A 5000-nucleotide genomic window follows, 5' to 3' on the forward strand; every position below is an offset into this window, starting at 1 on the left:
GAGAAAACACAGGAATGTGACAGGTGTGTGTGTGTGTGTGTGTGTGTGTGTGTGTGTGTGTGTGTGTGTGTGTGTAGTAATTATAGTTGCAGTCATGCTGATGGATGGTTGTGGTTCTATCTGCAGCCAGAGGCCCCAAACGCACCTCAACGCTGTTCATCTGACATCACCCCATTGTGTGTGTGTGTGCGTGTGTGTGTGTGTGCGTGTGTGTGTGTGTGTGTGTGTGTGTGTGTGTGTGTGTGTGTGTGTGTGTGTGTGTGTGTGTGTGTGTTTGGAGCCGTTAAGCTTCAGTTTAACAACAACTGGAGCTTCTTTCTGTACGTCGGGTTCAAACGAAGCAGGGAGGCAGATGGAACCTCAACGTCTGACGTTTTCTACGCAGTTTGTTTGGTGATGAAGATGAAAGAATAAACGAAGACGGCAGCAGACAAACAAAGAAGGAAACGTGGCGAAGCAGCAACAAACTAACGTTTCTCTCTGCATTAGTTCTTCTTCTTCTTCTTCTTCTTTGATCTCTTTTATGTTTCTCCAGAGCTTTGAACCAAAAACTGAAGCAAACAAAGAAAGTTGTTTAAAACACAAACGATTAAAGGATCCAAACACACAGCGAAGGGATGAAAGACTCGGAGTTATCGCGGCCCACCAGCGTGAGGGAGGGGCTTCACACACACACACACGTATACATATACATACGTGTGTGTGTGTGTGTGTGATTTACTTTAGCGAAGAAGTACCAGACCACACGCACTTATCTTCTGTGTCATCGTCTTCTTCTCTCCTTATCAGCTACACACACACACACACACACACACACACACACACACACACACACACACACACACACACACACACACTTAAACTGCTCTGCTTGTGAGAGCCGTCGTAGGTTTAGTGGTAAATCTGTCGCCCCCTGTTACATTGTTGCGTTACACTCTTGTGTTACATTGTTACAATTTGTTGCTATATGACATTGTTGCTTTCGTTTGTTGCTTAATGTTCTTATGCAGCCTAACAGTGTGTAACAGTGTGTAACTGTGTGTAACACTGTGTAACGTGTGTAACTGTGTGTAACACTGTGTAACGTGTGTAACTGTGTGTAACAGTGTGTAACGGTGTGTAACTGTGTGTAACTGTGTAACAGTGTGCAACAGTGTGTAACGGTGTGTAACGGTGTGTAACACTGTGTAACTGTGTGTAACGGTGTGTAACACTGTGTAACGGTGTGTAACGGTGTGTAATGGTGTGTAACGGTGTGTAATGGTGTGTAACAGTGTGTAACAGTGTGTAACACTGTGTAACAGTGTGTAACATTGTGTAACTGGAGCCGGTGTGAATATGGCTCGTGTCAGAAACGATGGCGAATGGTTTATTCACTGATCCTTTTCCTTTTGTCCCCTGAAGGCGACGTCCTTCCGGCGTCTTCTGGGTTATTTTTGCGTGTAACGCGTTGGAGGGACGACCAAAGGGCCGAGGCAGGAATCAAACCTGCGTCTTTGGTGAAGCTTTGTCTCCGAGCTGCTGCGACGGCCTTTAGTTCTTTAAATAATGTTCTTACAAAGGCTCCTTCCATCCGTCAGAGGGACGCGGAGGTTAATGGAGGTCAGCGGCGAATGTCTTTCACCGCCACACTCTTCAGCTCCTCCGGACCCTCCTCCGTCCTCTCGCCTCCTCCTCCTCCTCCTGCTTCGTCTTTCTTCTCTTAATTTGTGTTCGTAACAGACCTCGTGCTCCTGCTGCTCCACACATGACACACTTCGGTAGATCGACGTGAAGCCGGCGGAGTGGAGAGAAGATAAAAGCAGGCGAGACGCGTGACGAGGAGCTCGACTCTGCACATGCAAACAGCCTTTTGTCGCCCGAGGGCCGTTATTGTCCGAGCAAATGTTAAGTGTCCTGCTCCTGTCGATAGTCGGCGAGGACGTGCCAACCAGATGTTACGTAACGGACCCACCGTCCTGTACGAGGATGTTTGTGTAGTTCAGCTTCCAGACATCGCTTTGTGCCGCCGGGCAATTTTTAAAAGAACGTTTCTGGGGACCAAAGCGGAGGAGAAATTGCCCCTTAAGTTCTGTGACACACACACACACACACACACACACACACACAAACACACACACACACCTGAGACCAGATTTAGAGGAATCGCTGAAGGCGAAGAGGAAAGAAAGCAGCACATCATCAGTGACTCAGAGAGCAGAATTGAGCCTCAGCTGCATGAAGAGACTCGTGAATACGACGTGTTTGGAGGACGTTTGAACACTAAGGTGTCTTCTGTCCACAGCAGGAAAGGACTGTCTTACAGTTATTGATGAACCCGAGTCACCGGATCGATCAATAGTCCGTGAGTCACACTTCAGAACTTCACCGAGGGATCAGTGTGTGGGAGCCTCGTTCATTAAAAGAACATCACGTCAAAAAGACATCAGTGGGTCGGTTGCCAGTGAAATATTTATTTTGTGTTGTATCTCTACACACGCACACACACACGCACACACACACACGCACACACAGGCACAGATACACACACGCTTTGTGGTTGAGCGACATGGCATTTTTAAATTCCTGTTACAGCTGGTTCTGCATGGCTGGACACTTTAATAGAAACACAGTTTCTGTCCTCTTACAATCAGCACAACAACAAAAAAGATGGTATTTATAACACTGGCTTTTATTTTTGACAAAACAACGAGAAAAACCTCTAAAAAGACGTCCCCCCCCCCCCTGCAGAGCGAGAAACACCTGCAGCACAAACACAAGAGCGTGACAATGTGATTACGCAGAAACAAACAGCGGACTTTCACCTTTGACCCCAACCTGCAGGACGCTCGCAGAGCTCCTCTCGCCTGCATTCCTCCTAAAATCAATAGTGTGTCATGAATAGAATCTGATTTTAATGCATTGACGCTCACAAGGGGAGCCGAGGGAATACGGTGCGTCGGTGCACATTCAGAGGGAAGAACTATCAAATAAAGACGTGTTCACGCCTCTTATGCAGATCTGACGTAGTGGCCACAGTCGGTACTGCAGGTCATGTGACCCTAAAAGATCAATAGAGTAAAATAATACAACTCCTTTGTATTATCTGTTAGAGACCTGTCCATCAGCATGTAGCCCCGCCCTAAAGCATCCCCTGCTCTATGGTCTGTTAAATGGACCATAATTTACCAAATGAACATCATGCATGAAACTAGAGACTGAGACCATAAACTTACAATGTTTACTGAGGGAATAAATCCACAGAGAAGTAGAGTCATTTCCTCATAGACGTCTATGGGAGCAGAGGAGTCGCCCCCTGCTGGTCACTACAGAGAAGTAGAGTCATTTCCTCATAGACGTCTATGGGAGCAGAGGAGTCGCCCCCTGCTGGTCACTACAGAGAAGTAGAGTCATTTCCTCATAGACGTCTACGGGAGCAGAGGAGTCGCCCCCTGCTGGTCACTACAGAGAAGTAGAGTCATTTCCTCATAGACGTCTATGGGAGCAGAGGAGTCGCCCCCTGCTGGTCACTACAGAGAAGTAGAGTCATTTCCTCATAGACGTCTATGGGAGCAGAGGAGTCGCCCCCTGCTGGTCACTGCAGAGAATGCAGCTTTAACTCATGAAGCTTTGACTTAAACGTCCGATGTTTTGTCCGCTTCGGGGCAGCAGAGACAACTCGTGAACATCGACGTCCCCTTTTAAACGCCTCTGAACTGCAGCCGAGTGAGAAATATAAAGCAGCATAAAATGTAACAACTACAAATCCCATAAGATTATACTTATGTAAATGCAGCCAGTGCACTCCCCCACACTCGCTCACAGAAATGTTTATTTCATCGACAAACTCCCGCTGTGGGAATCGCGGCGCTGTTCAAATGTTTCCTTTTGGGACGCGGCGCTTCATCGGCGGTTCCAGGGGAAGAAAACTGCCTGCTGGTGATCTGGAAGAGCTGTGACTGCGCGAGGTAACGAGGGGTGCCTGAACGCACCATTCCTTCTGGTCTTTGTGAGGCGGGAACACATGGTGCCTGCTGGAGATCTGAAACGGCCTCTTTTTAAACACATGGCTTGGCTTCTTTTTTTTTTCTTTCCTCCTCTCGAGAGAGTGAAGCGGCGACGGTGAATCGTTCTTGTTTTCCCCCCCAGCCAAGAGAAATCAATCAGCCCAACACACCTGTCCGTCTTCCTGCCCGTCCTCAATGAGGAAGCAACTCAAGTCAATTATTCACACACACACACGCACACACACACACACACACACTGCAGTCTATCGGCTGTGTTTTGCTGCTCAAAGCATCCGAGAGTCAGTTCCTCTCTTTTTTTTCATCCTCTTCCACACTTCTGTAATCACAGCCTGGCAGACTGCTCACTGTGTGTGTGTGTGTGTGTGTGTGTGTGTGTGTGGTGTGTGTGTGTGTGTGTGTGTGTGTGTGTGTGTGTGTGTGTGTGTGTGTGTGTATGTGTGTGTGTGTGTGTGTGTGTGTGATTAAGCGTGAAGAAAAACCTGAGGAAAAAAAATTAAAAATAAAATAACTAAATAACTTTGGCGTGAATGGGAAGTGTGACAGAAGGAAAGATGGAGGAGGAAAAAGGAAGTATATTGAAGTATATTGAACAGCTGGTCCAGATGGAAAACACACACACACACACACACACACACACACACACACACACACACACACTCAGCGAAAGGCCGGACGAGGACGATCAACATGTGTGTCTGAGCGCAGATGTTTGTGACGTAATCGTCATTTCTTCAGCGCTCACTAACAGCAAACAGACGTCCTGGTGGAGGTGCTTCTGCTCCCAGGTTCTTCTACTGAGAGGAACGGAGCATTTGTGAGGGTTGTGTCGCCCCCTGTGGACCAAAGCGGTAATGTCTCCTCCCGACAGAGGACCAGGACTCACAGTCCTGGTCCTGGTTCCCCCCGGCCTGCCGTTCCTCCTGCAGGTCCAGCACCGCGTCCTGGATCTCCTGGAGGAGGAGGAGCTAAGCCCTCTTCTGAGCTCCGACTGAA

Source organism: Gasterosteus aculeatus, chromosome 4 (genome assembly GCF_964276395.1).
Source record: "Gasterosteus aculeatus chromosome 4, fGasAcu3.hap1.1, whole genome shotgun sequence".
NCBI classification, from domain to species: Eukaryota; Metazoa; Chordata; class Actinopteri; order Perciformes; family Gasterosteidae; genus Gasterosteus; species Gasterosteus aculeatus.